Source organism: Camelus dromedarius, chromosome 13 (assembly GCF_036321535.1).
Source record: "Camelus dromedarius isolate mCamDro1 chromosome 13, mCamDro1.pat, whole genome shotgun sequence".
NCBI classification, from domain to species: Eukaryota; Metazoa; Chordata; class Mammalia; order Artiodactyla; family Camelidae; genus Camelus; species Camelus dromedarius.
Window position 1 is genome coordinate 69,048,428 of NC_087448.1, and position 19,071 is coordinate 69,067,498.

General features: G+C 45.8%; 1 protein-coding gene across 2 annotated transcripts in view; it reads right to left on the minus strand.

The window, feature by feature from the left end:
* SGCG (sarcoglycan gamma) overlaps positions 1-8,747 on the minus strand; it is a 32,264-nt gene extending 23,517 nt beyond the window's left edge. The window contains exon 1 of one of the 2 annotated variants that reach the window (XM_064493270.1): positions 8,599-8,747. The gene's annotated coding sequence lies outside the window, so the exon portion shown is untranslated. Of the gene's footprint in view, positions 1-1,168; positions 1,380-8,598 lie in introns of those variants that run through there. The other variant, XM_010988745.3, reaches the window with a different exon arrangement.
* Positions 8,748-19,071: the final 10,324 nt, after the last annotated feature.

Below are 19,071 nucleotides of genomic sequence, written 5' to 3' on the forward strand. Positions count from 1 at the left end.
GGGCACCCATTCCAAATTTACCACTGACATTTGATTTTCATATTCAATATAACAGCAATCTAGTTTAATGACTAGAGAGTATATATTTTTAAAGGACAATGTGGAACAATTTTATTTTCAGCATTTTAACTGCAAGCTTAGCCAGCATTTTGGGGAAACAGATTTGTTAGTCTTTGGAATTTGATATTTAAATATCTTGAAATACTGCTTTTCATTTGGCTTTGGAAGAAACCTGAGATAGATTCCGAACCTCTAAGACTAACACCAACTTGAACCACCGGTTTTGAAACTTGTGTGTCTTTTTGTATCCGCCTCTACAAAATGTTTCCAAGAAAATAAGCAAAAATAAACATCGTACTGGTGAGTTATTCCATCCTGCTGGCCAGTCTTCTGCCAGCTGAGCTATATTTTCCCCATTATCTGCCTTGACGCCTTTGCTCGTGAACTTGTCTTCCAAATGCCCGGCGTTGACTTGAGATCCACCAGAGGGAACAGACATTGTAACAGGACGGAGCACAGCATGTTTACCTTGTACCCCATTCCCTTCACTTTTTGATACATATTTTGAACAACACCTTACTTTCCCCAGACTTTGGAGGAGAAACATCCTTCCCTTCCTTATCCAAGGAGAGTGGGGAGCTGAAGCTGGCACTTCCCTCTTATTTTGCTCACTCTCGATTTCTCAGATTACCTGGAATTCCGTTCTCATGAATTTTACTGTGGTTTTAAACTGTAACAAAGCTTTGGACAAACTAAAGCAAATGTAATTCTACCACAAAAGCTTCAGAGTAGAATTAGAAGTAGATGATTATAAAGATTACATTTTGTCTAGATTAACTACAGAGTAACAAATGAATGCCTGATAATCCAGAAATGCTCTCACAGTAGTCTACAAACTAAAACCACCAGAAGGATGTGATTATGCTAAAACTATGTAGCATGTTAGCAGGTCGGAGTAACTTGAAAGACGGCTGAAATGAGAATCTAACTCAATTTCGCTGAGACAGTTATAATCATTCTGAGGTCAATTTATTCAACATTTTAAACATAATTTATTTTCTATTATGTCACCTATGAAGGGAAAAAAAGACAAGAAGCTTTATACCTCTTTGGTTTTTAAATTGAACATTGTAATCATGTAAAATCCAAGTGAAAACCAATTACTCACCTTGGATGTTGGAAAAAGTGTGCCGTGAATCAGCTACCCCCGCTCGGGCTCCGGGGACAGTGTTTCAAGCTGTCCCATGACTTGCCGAGGGGGAGAGCGGAGGGTCTGGGCTCAGATCCCCAGCCGGCCTGGGAGGAAGGAGCCCTGGTCGGGCCTGGGCTCCAATTTCACCCCCTCCTATTAGCAACAGGCGCGGCTAATTTTACTCGGTGACACAAACAGCTCATACCACACTTAAAATTGTTTGGGCACCAATTCCAGGACGAAGCTCAAGTGTGCCAAGAAGAAAAAATTCTTATAAAACCAGCAGTTAAACCCTGACTCATGATAATCTTATGTAATTGCAACTTTCTATCGTGAACTTTGCCTTATATGAACAGCAGAAACTTCTAAGATGAGTTCCCAGCAGAACCCAATGTTGACAAGATCTCAAAAAAAAATCCACCGCAGATTAACACACCACATCCAGAACTTGCGTCTTTACTAGCATTAAATGTATGCTGATCTCATCCAAGTAAGCTGCAAATTCTCATGTAAGTCACTCTTCAAAAAGCATTTTCCTAATCAGCGACACTTCAATAAAAAATCAAATTAAAAAAATCACTTTCCTTAGGTCTCTTTTTAAGTAAAAAAAACTTTAACATTTGAGAAAATCTTAAATAACAACCATCATAAAAAGAACGTAAGCTCTCCACGTTAAAATTGCTGAGTTATTTTCCAAGTGAACTAAATTTTTATTTTGTTTAACAAACTGTGTGAATGTAACAAGGTGATCTTATGTTGTCTCATCTCTCCTGAAGAAGAGCCATTAGATCATTCAGTTTTTATAAGGTGTGAAGGAAACAGAATACATGTTAAACTTTTGAACAATCTTAAATTTTTATTTTGCATAATTTTTACAGAACCTGGTTTGCAGCATGAATTAAAACCGACTAAATTATATACTTGAAATTCATATTTTGGCCCTAAGCCTTGATGGCCGGAAGCAGTGTAATACTCATCCATACGCTTAATTTTGACTTTATTTTCTTCTTGAGAGACTTTCTCTCTTATTCTATTTATTCATGCTCTAACTTCTTTTGAAATTTGATGCTTCTTACACCAACAGCTGCAGGCCTTAAAGGAAAAGCTGACACGGCTTCAACTGCTCGTACATTTTATTTATAAGACATTTAAAAATCTTTCACGAATTCTCCACACGTTACTATCGTTCCTCTCTTGGCAATTCAGTTACACGTAAAATTCCAGTTCTCAACAAAAGTATCTACTATGTTTAACAGTGATGATATGAGATGTATTTTTGTATCGTTGTGTGTCTGGAAAGTCAAAATTTGGAACTTCTAACTCAATAGTCTTTGAACTGTCACACTTAAAGGTCACTTACTGAGGGACCTTTCATCAACCCGTAAACTGGCTTTATAGCGATGAACTTTCCAGTGTTGGGGGCTGTTGAGTTCCAGCCACATTCACCGATGATTTAACCTCTGCTTTTAGTCCTGCTGGAGGATGACTTCGAGAAAAAAAGTCTTCCGATTTTATAGGATGGTTGAGATTATCGGAACAAGATCCTCAAAGTTCCCAATGTGGCTCTAATTCAGTAACTCATGCACACATCTCATCTGTTTTCAGCAGAATCATAACATTTTAAAGCTGTAGGAGCCTTAGGAAAAGCTAGTGTAACCCTCCATGAGATGTAAAGCAGTCCGCTCAAGGCTGGAGCTGCTGAGGGCAAGGACGGAAGAGACTCTGAGACGGGATCATTCAAGGTTTGGAAAGAACAGGGAAGTCTGAAGGAGCTGCCTTGAAGAGCGAGGGGGTAAATGTCCCAGTGAAATGAATAAGGCCGCACCCAGGGCCCAGCTGGAGTTGGTGGATAAACTGCAGTCCCGCTTTCAGCAGCTCCTGGGGCTCCACACGCCACCTGCAGCCGTGAGCGCCCGGGACAGCATCTGCCCAAACCAGCGGGCACTCCCCCGCCTCCCCGGACCTGCTCTTTCGTCCGGCCTTCCTTCCTTGGAATGTGACTCCATCCTCCACAAAGTCAGGGAAGACAGATGTGGGAACAGACCCCTGCCCGCCGGTCCCTCAGCCCCCAGTGCCCCCGGCACTGTCTCCCTCTCCCTCCCCTCCATCGGGCCTGGCTTGTCGCTGCAGCCAGTGGTACCACCCCCACTCCCAGCTTCCAGGTCCAGCTGTGCCCTACCTTCCACTCCCAGAGGGCCAGAGAAATGCCCAGAACAGGGGCTTCTGTCCCTCCCAGTGCCCTGCCTCAAGCCCTTCGGCGGGCCGTCAGGACGCGGTCCCCGGGTCTGGACACGCGCACAGCTGTACGGCCTGGCCCTGCCCGTCCCGCCTGTCCCTTTCCTGTGGGTTCCATGAAAAGCCGCAGGGGTCACAGCGCTGCTGGGTGCCCGGCTGCACCTCTGACTAGAGCCCCTTCCCATCTTCTGCTGGAGAACTACCACTTAACTTCTAAAAGCCTGTGCACATGTCCCCATCCGCTTTCCATATGAATTTTTTTGCAATTTTATTTTTTATTGAAGTGTGGTTGATTTACAACGTTAGTCAGGTGTATAGCGAAGTGGCTCAGTTATAAATACACAGCCATGTACACATGTATTTTCCGACTCTATGTGCATTTTTAAGCTTATTCTAGTGACTTGTGTTTACGTCGCCTCCATCGGTTTATGCACCTCTTCTCTCTACTGGACCACGACTTTCCTGCTCAGCACCTGCGAACAGCGAGCCCTCAGCTAATTAGACTCTGAACAGTGATGCCGCACTCTGCTTTATGTGACACAATTCCACAGTGTACAGTGACATTAAAAAAAACCAGAGCTCATACACACAAGCAGGATGGCATTGCGAGAATCACCCAGAAGAGGTCAGTGTCACAGCAGTGAGAGGCCGGCTCTCAGGGCAAATGAAGCCTAAACGATCCACAGATTACACAGTCAGCATAAACAGACAGGAATGATCTTTATTATACAGCTGTTTAATGCTACTTAACACATTACTTAACAGTATTGCTCGTTGTAAAATTCCAGAAGTATGGTTAAAATTTAGTTTATTTAAATTTAGATAATGAATGTCATGAAATTCCTTTGTAAATCTTGCCAGAATATAAAGTGTGACTTAATTTTTTTCTTTATTTCACAATAAAGAAAATTGTCTATTGTCTTTAGAATAGTTACATGGAAACTGTTCTCCACAAACAATGAACTACATCACACGGAGAGAGGACTTCCAGTGTAACGGGCTGAGAAGACATGAGAGCACCATTTCCACCGCAAAAGCACTGAAATGCTGCATAAGACGGAATACTCTACAAATATGTAGTCAAACTTGTAGGGAAGAGTGGAAAACTCTCAAGGGCGAGAAACAAGGATGGAAGTCAGAGCCAGAGAAGTTTCACAGGGACCCACTCACGGGCCCAGAGGCCCAGCCTGAATCTCGGGGCCCAACCAGGACAGCTGGCCTCTGGCCAGAGCACAGCCAAAGCGTCCACCGTGGAAGGAAATACGGAGGCCCCCGCCTCCCCAGGCTGTGGACGGAAGGACAGCCAGGTCAGAGCCTGCGCCCACTGCGAGCCTGCACCAGGGTGGATGTGAGTTTGCCCAAATTTACAACAAACATGTGCTCTGTAACCACACCCCTCACCCCTACGAAATTCACAGAAAAACTGGTCTCAGACCCATTCAGAAAGGACGGGAAAGGAAAAAAGGAAGAAAGGCAAAAATGGGGAGTAAAACATGATGCTGTGGGAGGTGAGAGATTTGTCCTTTGGTTAGGACACGAGTTAATCCAACTGAAATCTTTCATGAAAGGCAGCACCGTGGGCTAAATCACCTCTATGCTTAACCCGTCTCGAGACTTGCTAACAGAACACAGTGTTAATGAGGTATGATTTCAGCAGTCTCCTGTATTTACCTGATTTACTAAAAGGTCAAAGAAAAATATCTAATTCGAGGAGGAAGACACAGAAGGAGGAGTCTACGGGTTTCCAAAGATAGATTCACTGCGGTTTTCAGGGCAGAAAGGTTAGCGGTGCTTATTTTTCATACTGACTTAACTTCAACCTTCAGTGCTGGCCTCCTTTCCCTCGATTCAAGGACCTGCTGGCCCTAGTCTACAGACTGGTCCTTTGAGCTGTTTGGGGTCCACAAGCAGCGTGAGATGCGGGCTCACTGGGGAAGCTTCCGGGCTCTGGGCTGTGGCGGGAGGCGTGGCTTGGCGTCAGGCCAGGGTTACCACTCAGCTCTGCCCGGCAGCCACCCTGGCCAACGACAGCCTCTCTGGGCCAGGCTCCTCCTGTGTAAAGCGGGGCCCCAGTCACAGGGCGCCTGTGAAGTGGGGTGGGATGGAGTCCCTGCAGGGCCCGGCTTACAGAGGGATGCTCAGTCAATGCGATGAGCACAGCGCTGTTCAGGGCAAGTGCTGGAAGACAGAGGGAGGGTTTAGGTGCACGTCCGAGAAGGAGAATAACTGACTGGATATTTACCCAAAGTCGGTGTGGATTAAGGGGGATTATAAACACACAGACTGGGTCAAGAATCTTGCAGGAGAAGGATGCAGAGGAGGAAACCGCGGCCACCAAGAGGGGCCACTGGTCAGGAGAGCCTGGCCTGGCAGGAGAGGGTGGGACAGAAACGCAGCCAGTCCTTCACCCGCAGGGGCGCCTGCAACTCAAACATCTGTCTGCGCCTCGCTCGCCTTCGGAGCGAAGATCACCTCAGTCATGGCACAACCCACAGAAAGCGTTCAGATCGACGCTCCTCCTGAGAACCTGACTTGCACACAGCCCTGCTCTCTCACGTCTGTTTGTTCCCTCAGCCTTTGTCTCAATGCAATAGGATCTTAATGAACTTTTTCAGCTTTAAAAATTCTTCCTTTTCTCATTCAGGTATCTTTTTCTGAAAACAGAGTTTAGCAACAAATATTAACGTCTACCAGACAAAAATAATAAGCACATTTTTATAAATTAGTACCTGGCTCGTGTTACTTTTCCTATTAAGTCTTCATTGTTTTATTCCTAATGTCATTATTAATCTCATTAAATTTTGCTATAATGGAATGAGCCAAGGTTTTGTATATGAAGCACCCAAGCCCACGGACATGCTGAGGGTCTAACACCGGTGGTCTTGGTCGGGGTCCAAGACTGGGCTGAGAGGGCCCTCATCTCTTGAAATTGAGTCCAAAGCAGGTACAGGCCGTTTCTCTGGACGGCACACCTGTAACATCCTCGGACTTTCAGAGGGTCCATGAGCTTAACATAGTTAGGAAGCATCTATTTACAAAATCCCTCCTTCTCCCGCTGGCTGCCTCCTAATTCCAGTACAGATCCCTCCCTCACGTGCAACAGGATGACATGCTAAAAACACAAGCTGTTACATGCAGTTAGTTTCCTGGTTTAGGAGATGTCTTGTTCAGAAATTTATATGCAAATATACTTCACCCGACGGCTGTCTATACAGGTGACAGTGTGCTAGTACCACCGATGGCACACAACCAGCTGAGTTTGCTTCACACGGACTTAACTAAGAAGACGGTGAAATTGGCGTTGATTTAAAAATCACAGAGCACCATCTCGTAAGCCTAGGAAGGTAAATGTCTGGGTTGTTATGCTACAATGAGCATTTCCACATAAGTCCCTTTCTAAGAATACAATTCTAGAGAAAGAAAGAAAAATACCTTTTTTTGCTTAACTATAACTATATCCGTGGATAGCTGCGTGTGTCACCCACAGTACGAGAGCTCTTCCAGGGCGCAGTCTTAGCAACTAACCACTACACAAGGGGCTGACACAGTAAAACAGTCATAACCAAGATAATGAAATGATGCTGACTAAAACCTAATAGTACATATATATATATATAGTTATATTTTAAATATGATCTAGCCACGGAAAAGAAATGCCTCTTTAAAAATGAAATGAGTTTTATTATCCCCATTCTCTCTGGGAGAGGCGTCTTCATAGTTTAGAAAAAGCAAACAAATTATTGGCTAAATGTGAAAGTTCGCTTATTTCTTTTATAGCCTGCTATGTAGTTCTAATGAATTTAATTCATTGAATGGATTTTTTTCATTTTTTTAAATTGTAGTATAATCGGTTTACAATGTTGTGTTAATTTCTGATGTACAGCATGGTCATTCAGTGATACATACATATGTATATATATATGTTCAACACTACGTTTTTCCTGAGATTAAAGAAACACCACCTCCTCGATTGCAAGTGTCGTACGAACACCTTCTCACACTTGTAATCCTGCGAGTGTAAGTGTATTACCTGTGTTAACGATCTATGTGTAGTACCTTCTGCATCTTGTGTTTAATGTCTGATTCAGCACTAGCAAACATAGCAAACATTGAAAATGAAAACACAGGATTCAGAGAAAGTAACATACTTGAAAACACGACTATTCCACAGCCTTCAAAGTTCCCTGCAGGACGTTTTATACACGTGGAGGGGATGCCACTTCACAATCCCTTGATCTGGAAACACATTTTCACCACGAAGTTTTAGTACCAGACACACTGAACCTTCCATTAAAATATTCCATCACCAAAAACTAAGAGATCAACATAAGCATATTTTTGAATACTATTGTAAAATTTATTTTTCATAGTTTTAAAATAGTCTGCTTATTAAAAAAGGAAAAGTACAAGAAAAGTTTATTATATTGTTATTTTAATATATATTATTTATAGATTAACATGTTATATTAAAATTATTAAAGCTTGCTTTTAAAAAAAACTACGATTCCATTGTTTTGTACACATTTACCTGCTTTAAGGGACACCCCACATCATGAACACAAAGGACCGGGTGTGCACAGAGTGCGATCGCTGGACCGTCTACTCGGACACAGCAGGTCTCACCTGCGGAGCAGCTGTTTCACAGGAAAACTGTGAGTGGCTGTCCCCACACTCATGAACATCAACCTTCCAGGAATGGCTATTATCAACTTCCTAATTAATCCCGATTTAACCAAGCGACAACTTGCAGATCTGTACACACCAACCATGGGTGCTTCGGGGAGTGTGGGTGTGACCGGCGAGGAAGGGGTCGCGGCCCGGGTGAAGAGGGTGTGAGACCCTGTGACCTCGGGGCTCTGCTCCCCTCGAGGAGGCCCAGGTTAGCCCGCGACGGCGCTCTCGCCCAACCACAGAGGACGGACCAGGACCGCAACACCAATTCAAGGACACAACTCACTCCCCTAAAGTTAAGTCCGGGCACAGACAGGCAGACCGTCTACACCGCCCTCCGCGGCTTCCCTGAGCGCCTTGGACGCACACGCGGGAGGAGCGGGAGCGGGGCGCGCGGGGCCGGGGGCCCTGGCGGGGTCGAGGGGCCGGGGGCCCGGTGCAGGGGCGGGGAGAGCAGGAGGGCCCGGCTGTCTGCGAAGCCGAGGGCGCAGCCACCTTACCTGCCCGGCCTGCTGGGGTCAGGGGGCGCCGCCAGGCCCCGCGTCTCCCTCCATCCCGGGCGGAAGGCGACCTCCGGCTTCTCCCCGGACCGCGCGGGGTGCGGCTCCGCCCTCCCTTCTCGGCGACCGCGGCGGCTCCTCTGCTCCCGGGCGGGGGCACGGCACCCCCGGCCGCGGGCACCCACATCCTCGCGCGGGCTCGGGGCGCCCGGGACGCGGCGCCGGCGCAGACGGGGGTCGCTGACCTCGGCCGAGCGCCCAGGGCCGCCGCCGGGTCCCGCCCCCACCGCCCGACGCGCGCGTCCGCGCGCCCGCCCCGCCCGCGCGCCCTGCAGACCCCGGCGCCCCTGCGCGTCGCCGTGCCGGGCACGTCGGGCGGGCCCCGGCTCCCGCCCGGCTCCCCTGCCGCCCGCGGGGGTGCCTTCCATCCGGCCCCGGTCCCGCGCGTCTGCCCGGCGCTCCGGTGGGGCGTTCCCGGAGTTCCCGCCGCGGCACCCGTCCGGCAAGGTAGGAGCGCCTGCCCGCCCCTCCGCGCGCCGCCGGCCGTCCCCGCTGGGGACCCGGCCCTCCGCGGGCCCCGCGCTGTCCCCTGGCCGGGCCCCCAGCCTCTGCGGCTGCGCTCGGACGCCGCGCGGCGGGGCCCCCGGCAGCGCCGTCCGCGGCTTTCAGGAGGCCGCTGCGCTCTGACTTCGTTGCTCTTTCGCAGCCTGGGAGGCTCGCTCATCTCGGCCGCAGAGCGTCCAGCCTTCCCGTCGGCGCTTCCGTGTGTCAGCGCTGGGTCTGCTCGCCACCCGCGCTCGCGCCCCGTCAGCCGCGCCGGTTTCCGCAATTCTGGGTCCGGGGAGCCGTGTGTCTCCAGGGATGTCGGATGAACGCCCTGAGGAGGTAAAGTGCCACGTTCCTGAAAGGCTGATTCTGGTGTGTTGTGCGCATTTTTAAATGAAGAGATGCTAAATATTTGGAACTAAATGGAAACAAGGATGCTGGGGTATTTAAAAATGTTTTTTCAGGTAACAAAGTGGGTAGTTGCCAAGCAGGTATGTTTCCAACTCTTAGATTACATTTTTTGAAAGCAGAATTTTTCAAAGGTGGAAATCAAAAGCCAATTTCCCAGAAAAGTCCGATGAAAATGTTCATTAATTGTTCTCTGCCTCATAGGTGATTGTGACTACTATTTAAAAAAAATTTAGTCTCACAAGGATAAATAAGATGTAGGTTGGGACATATTAAGGATGTATTCATTTTTTACATATTTCATAGGCAGCATAGTGAAAAGAATTGTGAATTGTTGCTCTAAAAATGTCCGTGCTAGCCAGTAAAGGTGGCTGTTTTTATGTTTGTGTCTACTAATTTTAACGTCATTAATGTATTCTATTTGCCAAAACTAACATGATCCCAGAGCCAGCACTCCTCTTTCGCTGGCTTAGAAGGAAAGAACTGACGGTAGTTTCCTGCAGGGATGGTGGAAGCGTCAAGGACCCAGAGCACTTGCCATGATTTCCTTGATAGAAAAGCTAAATGTATCCAAAGTGAAATATGGCAAAAACCAGGGCTGTGTGAAGTTCTGAACTCTGCAAATGGTTTTGGTTGAGCGCCTTATCAGCAAGGAATATTTTGAGCAACACAGTACATGTATTTTTATCTGCACCTTATATGTATTTATGAGTATCTTATATGCAGAAATTTAATGTATTACTTACATTGTAAAACACAAATAGAAATCTTAAAATGAAAGATAAAAGTACATATAAGGAGGAAAAGTGTTGGCATGGTGATGTGAGGACCTTTGCAGGCCCTCTCCCCAATGAAACAATCAAAAGTGGTGAAAATTATTTTAAAAACTGCCATTTAAAGTCTCTGGAAATTGTCCTAAGGACATACAGCAAATGGAGAAACATTAATTCATGAAAATCTACCAAATCTTAGTAAGAATCTTGGTAAGCGACAATCTGGATATTTGGGCCACGACATAAATTCTCTGCCGTCCCAGCTCAGTGTGGGCATGGCCAGGAAGACGGCCTGCCTCTCCTCCAGTTCCCAGGCCACGGCATCCATTTCTCCCTGGGAGAGGCTGGCCCCCAGCATTCTCAACCCGACCCCCCCGAGCTGCACACACAAGCTTTATTCCAGATAAGTGTGGCCAATAGATCTGGAACTCTGCATACACCCAGCTACCACTAGAAGGTGGAAGCTCTACCCCAGGTGTGGCCGGCTTGGCAGGTTATTCTGTTTTTCTTTCTAATTTAACTAAACAGATCAATCAGTTTCACGATTCCAACGTCACATGTAAAACGACGTTTGTTTAGAGAGGTCTCGCCTGTCCCGTTCACTGTCTGCCTTCCTTCAGGAAGCAGCTACAACGGGGTGTTTCAACTATGTCTATATTCAGTCCGTACATTAGCAGAATGGTTGTTAGAAATGGGTTTCTATTGGGGAAAATTGTGGCTTATTAATAAGCAAAATGGGTTTTAGAGCTGGTGTTTACTGGTGAAATTTTTTGTGTCTAAGATATACGGACTGGCTATAAAAATTTTCAAGATAAATATGTCACTGTATGAATGCACCTAAGCGTGGGGGAGCCACGTAGCCTCGGAGTGGAGCTTTGAATTGGATTTCTGAGTGGTCCCATGTTCAGACACCGATTTGGAAGGGATTTGGTGCCTGTCGGTGAAAGCACGGTTAACGTAGTTCTGAAGCGAGAATTTGGTCATTGAGGTATGTTTGTCAGGAGAACATTGTTCCCTTGAGTGAACCGTTTGTGAAGGATGCTGTGGATGTCACGTAACTTACGGAACTGGCTAAAGAACTATTTTTTGCCTGTTTTGTGGTGAATGTCTTCATGTGACGGATTTTGATCTGAGACTAGCTTTTGAGTGACGCCTGCAGCGCTCGTACCCTGGCTCCTGTCAGCTACCAGCATTTACCAAAAAGAACCTGGCTGAGCCGCCGCAGGGATGCCCTTGACCAGCTCCTTCACTGGGAGCTGGTTCTGGTTTTCGTATTGTCATCCTTACCAATAAGTGTCAGAGCCAGCCGCTTACTTCTAGTCCATAAATTCAGTCCGGGTCTTGAATTAAATTGAATTCTCGCAGCAGTGGCCGTCTTAGTCTTTCATGGTTTAATTAAGTAGCTCTTAATATAATATATTTTAGTCTATCATTTCTAAAAATTAACTTTCATGATGTATTAAGACTTAAATAATTACTGTCAAGTTGCTGCAAAATTAATTGTTACCATTTTCATATAACCACACAAAATGGGGCAAAGTTACTGAGTCCTAAAGGGCTTAAAAATTTTAGTTACGAGATCCATCAGTGGCTGACATCTTAATTTTGTTCCTCTCTTCAACTGATGCATTTATTTTTGTATAATTATGAGCTGTCAAAGGTCCTTTTCATAACAACAGATTTTATTTGCTTCACTGAACTTGATGAAATCCATGTGCATGAGTGAATTTTACAGATACATTTACATTCAGTACCTAAAATCCTTGTTTTCTAATGGCGTCTGATATTTTAAAACATGAAGGCTATTGAAGAACGCAAATCATAGAATCTTAAGAAACAGTTTCAAAGATACTAAAGGAGGTATTTAGCAGATTTTGACAACTTCAGTTGGTTTTATACACCACATTATTCCAATCTTTTAGATAACTAATTTAGCCTTAACATTTCCAGAGAAGATTCTATAATCTTCTTTGGAAATATATTCTATTGTCAGAAAGAGTTTTCTTAGAATTAAAGCTTTGATTTGGCCCCTCCATCACCCTGGAGGAAGTGTCGCGTTCATTCAGTGTTCACTCACACTAAACGTTCTGAGTTTTAGGACAGTCTCAGCACTGGGGGGCTCTGGAGGAGAGAAACCCTCCAGAGCTCAGTCCTGCCACTTCCTGGCACCCCGCACACCGCCTCTTTTCCCACCTCTGTCCTTCCCTCGCCCGGATTTCCCTCTGTTCAGGATTCCAAATACTTCCCTTTCTTGTGCAGAATGGCTTCTGTCTCCAGACATCTTGCTTCCAGCCAGATCCCAGGCTGGGAGAGCGGAGGGCACACAGCGTCCACCCAGCACGTACCCCTCCTTCTCTGAACAGAGGCGTCTGTCCTGGCATGATCCATCTCCTACAGGTTTTTTAAAAAAATGTTGAGCTAAATGTGTTCCTTTTATAATTACTTTATTTTTATATTAATTTTTTTGCAGAATAGTTGGTTTACAATGTTGTGTTGATTTCTGGTGGACAGCACGGTAACTCAGTCATACACGTACATATATTCCTTTTCATGTTCTTTTTCATTGTAGGCTGATAATTACTTCAGGACGGACTCTTACGTCATCTTCACATTTTCACTTAATTGAATAGATTAAGCAGTGTTAACCCTTCATCTGCCTTCTTCCCCTCCGTCTCCCATCACCTTATACTGCTGATCTGTGCCCACTTTGTAGGCCTTACTTTGGCCGCTCATGCTTAGGGTGGGACTTTTGATCATTTGTTTTGGTTATTTCCTATCACTGAATATGTCCTGCTAGAGTTGTTACGCTTCTAATTCCTGTCTTGTTTAGGCTTTATTCCGTATCTAATAGGAACTGTAACTGAATTGTAATCCTGGGTTTCGTTTCCACCTCTTTTGAGTTGGAGTGGAGCGTAGGAAAGAAGCATTCAGCTCAGACAGCAAAGGGCTTCGGTTCCCAGTAAGGGGACTGACTCCCTGGGGATTCTTAATCTGGGGTCTGAGAATTGGGCTTCCATATTCTTTGAAGGCCCTGAAACTGTAAGCGGGATTTTGTGTCAGCGTGCACTTGTCTTGGCAGTGCCTGTAACCGTTGTAAGATTCTCAGAAGCTTCCAGGAATAAAATAACCGCACAGTCACTGTGTCAGGCTCTCTTTCAGACACCTTGTGTCCTAGTAATGTTTTAAAAAATGTATTAAAGGCCTTGCAGCACCTGGACTGTGCAAGAAATTTAGGAAGTCAAATAGCTTATGGCACTGGGATGGACGTGAGGCCCCAGACCCTGCAGGGATGTGTAAAAGCATTAGGGAGTGAGCTCTCTCAGAAACTAGAACTCGACATGGTAGCAAAGAGGTAGCTGCCCTCCTTATTGCAACTGCAGCCTTTGTAGATAAAAACGTCTATTACAGGTTTATGTATCTGTGAATTTCTGATGTAAATTAACTTCAGTTACAAGTCACAAGGTTTCTTGGCTCTGGGGTTTCAAACTGTCACTTTGTGCAGTATGCGCCGTGCAAATCCAGTGAGCCTGAAACTGCCTGCATATGAATAGTCATGAGCAGATCTCAAGAATAACATCATAATTTCATATTAAAATGGCGGTCACACGGGTTCATTAACTTTAATGATGAGAAAATTCTGAATTTCCTCAAATTCCTGATTTGTCTTTTAAAATTTTACCCTTGTTTTGTTTGTTGGTTTGGGGAAAAAAAATCATTTCAAGTGCTTTGGAATAATCAGTGACAGAATCATAAGGCGTTTTTAGACGGAAGAAAGCCGGTGCTTTATAGTGTTCCTGTGACTCCATTGGCTTCAGCTTGAGTGGTTCACAAAAATTCCTTCATCAACTTTTATCAACTTTTAAGTCTTGACTGTTATATCTTCAATTAAATACAGTGAAACACATGGTTAAGTAGCACTTACTACATATCAAAAATTGTGCCAGCCTGGAGGGGAAAAACAAAGAGAAAGACCCAGGAAAGTTCTTAACACGGAGTTAAATGGTCACTTTGGAGCTTAAGGACTTGAGGTGTCAGATTTCCCATGAGGAGTTTTTAGAAGAATATTGTTAGGATTTCATGCACTGAGAAAAAGTAAAGTGAGAAGCATATTGAGTAGACTCGGATTTTCCGGCTGAGTCTGCTAGATTTGAAGTGCTGGGTGTTGCAGAGATAATTTTGTGCTGTTCATGGGAACTCGGCTGTGAAGCAGGCTGCTGTCACTCAGCTTGGTCTTGTTAGCTAAGCTGAAGGAACAGTACGGATGTTCCGACACCTAACTTGGACCCTATAACTTTCTCCTTAGTCAGAGTGATGAAGGACGGGGCGCCAACAGCGACAAACACAGCATCTTAGGGGGAGCGGTCAGTGTCACATTCGGTGCTGGCATCCCGTCCTGATGCAGGTCACCCTGCTCCGACCAGCCTACTTAGGGGGCTTAAGGGGTCCAGGCCCTTCTTTTCCAGTTTCACCCTCACACTTTCCCCACTGGGTCTGCTTTACATTTCAGAGAGTCTAGTGTGGGAACTTCAGTTTAGTGGGATCACGAGGTTGGGGTGGGCGCACATGGGCTCCAGTTTCTCCACGTCCTCGCCAACACCCGTCGTTTTCTATTTCTGTTTGGATGGTGGCCGTCCTCGTGGACGTGAGATGACGCCTCACTGTGGTTCTGATGCTCTTCATTGAGTGCTGCTGTTAGCTGTCCAGTCCCCACTGACGTCCAGCGCGGACGTGGCTCTGCTTGGTTGGCTTGCGCTTGGAAGCCGGGTTCCCGGGGAGTCATTTACTCTCTCTAGAAATTGGTGACCCTGGACGGTGCAGTCCCCGCAGGGCCAGCAAGGCCCCGGGTGTCAGGGTGTCAAAGCAGAACACAAAAGACGTGGTTAATGCAGTGGCTGTTGTATAAAGTTACAGTTCTGTTATTCCATCCTGTATCCTTGCCAGTAGCCTTTTCTGTTTGTTAAATCCATTTCAAAGAAAGCTGTATGCAATTGCATTGCTTCTCTTTTTCCCCCTTACCTATACTGGTAAGTTTTGGTTCCATTCACTTCTTGCTGCAGAACCTCCTTCTTCTGTTCTTGGCAGAAAGCTCTGTGAATGGTAAATTCTCTCTGTATGTGATGTGTCTGAAAATGTCTCTTCGTGGCCTTCACTCTCGAAGAATAACTTACCTGAGGCTGACGACGCTAAGTTAGGTGCCGTCTCCCCTGGGAATTATGAATCTGTTCTCTTTTCTGCCGCCCTGTACTGCTGATGATGAATGTGACTTCAGACTGTAATTTCTTTATACGTAGCCTGTGTTTTCTCTTATTCCTTTTTAAAATTTGTTATTTTTTAAAACTTATGACAGAAAGCACATGATAGAATTTGCCATCCTCACCATTTTTAAGCGTCCAGTTCAGGCGTGTTAACTACCCTCACGTGAATATTGTGCAAAGGAGCTGCAGAATGTTTCACCTTCCAAGACGGAACATGATCGAGCAACAGTGCTCCTCCCCCGGCGCCTGGGGACCGCAGCTGTGTTTCCTGTTTCTGTGAGTTGACTGCTTGAGGTCCCTTGTATAAGTGGAATCACATATTATTTGTCTTTTTTTTTTGAGACTGGTCTATTTCATTTAGCACAATGTCCTCCAGGTTCACGCACGTCGTATCGTGTCCAAATTTCCTTCTGCTTTTAAGGCTGGGTAATATCCCATTGTGTGCATAGACCACATTTTCTTTATCCACTCATCGACTGATGGACATTTGGGTGGCTCCCACCTCTTGCCTGCTGTAAATGATGCTGCCACAGACAGAGGAGTGCAAATATCCCTTGGACATCCTGCTGTCAGTTCTTTTGCGTACATTCCCAAATGTTGGGTCGTATGGTAAGTCTAGTTTCATTTTTTGAGGAACCTCCCTAGTGGTTGCTCCATTTTACATTCCTGCCAACAGTGCATAACTGTTCCAGTTCCTCCACATCCTCGCCAACACGGTTGCTGTTTTGTTTTGTTTTGTTTTTGACAGTGGCTGTTTTAATGGGTAAGAGTCGATGGCTCACTGTGATTTTGACTTGCGTTTCTCCAGGGATGAGTGATGCTAACTATCTTTTCATATGCTTGTTGGCCATTTATATATTTTTTTGGGGGGTGTTCTTTGTTCACTTGATTACTTTTTTTGTTTGATTTTTTGAGAGGAATGGTAATTAGACTTGTTTATTTATTTTAATGGAGGGCTGGGGGTTGAACCCAGGACCCTGTGCAGGCCAGGCATGCGCTCCACCCCTGAGCTCTGCCCTCCCTCCATTTACGTACCGTCTGTGGGGAAATGTCTCCTAAAGCCCTCAGCCCATGTTTACGTCAGGTTGCGTGTGTCTTTGGTTGAGTTCCTTGTATTTTCTAGACATTGGCCCTTTATCAGGTAAATAAGCTGCCAGTGCTTTCTCCCTTTCCACGGGCAGCTTTTCACTGTGTTTTGTTGTTTCCTTTGCTGCGCAGAGTTGCAGCGGTCCCGTCGGTTCATTTGCCTTTGTCACTGGTGCCGTGAACGCTCCGCCGTGTCTCTGGGCGCACGTGCACCTGCGCCTCAGTTAGGCAGGTGGCTTTGCTGGGTCACGGGGGCATTGCGTGTTTTCCAAAACAGTTTTGCCAACTTACAGCCTCACCAGGAGCATATGAGAGGTCTGAATTAGTCCACATCCTTACCAGCACTTAGTTTTGGTTATATTGTATTTATTTAGCCACTCTGGTGGGCATATAATAGAATCTCATTTTGGTTTTAATTTGTTTTTGCTTAATCACTAAAGGTTTTGTGAACTATTCCTTGTGGAGTGATTGTTGGAGGCTTTCCCCTGTTGGTAAATTAGATTACATCTTTTTGCCTTTGAATTTTAGGAATTACATCTACACCCTACTCTGAGTAAGATCCCCTTGAACGGATATATGTTTTGCAAATAGTCTCTGGGTTTTTTTTTTTTTTTTTTTTTTTTTGTCTTTTTACTCTCTTGGTGGTGAATTTTGGTGAATAAAAGTTCTTAATTTTGGGGAACTAACTTTTCTTTACAGTTACGCATTTGTGTCCTGTTGAAGCAATCTTTGCCTGGCCAGCACCAGGCAGCGCTCCCCTGCAACATCTCCCAGAGCTGTATTTTTTTAACGTCTTTAAATCTGCGTTCCATCTGCGATTTTTACGTATGGTGTGAAGTACATACGGGGCACTTTTTTCTGTATAGATACCTAGTTAACCCATCGCGCCGTTGCCAAGAGCAGCCTTTCCCCCTGCAGGGCGCCCGGCACCGCTGTGGTGACCAGGAGGCTGCGAAGGTCGCGTCTGTTCCCGGCTTCCTGTTTGATCGCGCTGGTCTGTCTCAATGACCATCGCTTGCCCATAGGTCTTTAAGGCTGGAACTTTAAGTCCTCCAACTTCGCTCATTTTCAGAATTGACTTCTACATTTCTGTTTCTACACAGGCACCTGCACACACCCACCTGATGAGATTTTGGTTGGGATTGAATTACATTTATAGTTCATTTTGGGAAAAGCTGACTTCATAAGTACGAGGTTCTCCAACTCAGGAACACGGGCTCTGTCTGTTACTTAAGTCTTTTCTTTCTCCCAAGGTGTTTCATATGCTTCTCTGTGTAGGTCTTGCTTGATTCTTGTTAGATTTATTCCTAGGTATTTGTTATAAATTACAGTGTTTTAGAAAACCAGACGCTTACCTAGTTGTTGCTGGCGTGTGGGTGTGCAGCTGTTCTCACACTAATCTTACATCCAGCCACCTCGCTCACCTCGCTTGTTGCGTCTAATACGTTGTCTTCAGTTCCTGGATTATCTCTATGTACAATCTTACGGTCTGAAGATAAGGATGGCTGTACTTCTTTCTTTCCAGAGTTTATGAGCTCTTGTTTCTTTTTCTTGCCCGTTGCCTTGGTGGGGACCCACGTAAGTCCTCTGACTATGTTCTTTTCCTTGGAGGCTGACTGGGCACTAGGCTGGGCGCCAGAATGGAGGCTGTACACACCCGTGCTTCGCATGCTTGGTTCACTTAATCTTCTCATCAACCTTCGTGGGAGATGCTAAGTATTATTAGCGTCACCAGGACCGTCTGTGGAGAGGAAACCAGACTTAGGAACGTTCAAGTGCAACCGTAATGAGGAATGGCCTTCCCTAGTGTTGTCCCCCTGCCAATACACAGAGATGCTGCAGGAGGTATAAACATTTTCAAAACACACAGCCAAGAGGGAAAAAAAGAGCCCAAAAAGTTCTGAATGAAAAAATAGGAAATCTTCAACTGCCAGACAGAGAGAGGGACCCAAAGCTTGGTGTTGGGTGGTCCCTGGGTTATCGCTGTGAGACTGGACCCTGGGGCTGGGGCGGGGGTTTCACTTCCTACATAAAATTAAGTTGTTGTGTTGGTCCTACACTGAAGTTTGAGCTGGACTTGAGCCCCTGCATAAAACCAGACTCCAGTTACGAACACAGGACTGAAACACACAGCATCGGTTTGTTCTGATTCTCACAGGAAGTGCTCAGACTGGGCATTATTATCCCAAGCTGTGAACGAGGAAGTTTCAGCAAGATGAGTGACTTCTGTTCACATCACCCACCTGGGGCATGGCCGGGTCCAGATTTGTTCCATTTCAGAGCTGCGTCCCACCTGCCCTGTGTTGACCCCTGGTAGTGTTACGTAGATCCCCGGGCCCCCTGTTACCTTTAGGGGAAGTTTCCCCAACAAGTGAAACTCCTGTCTCAGGAGGATGACTTTTCCC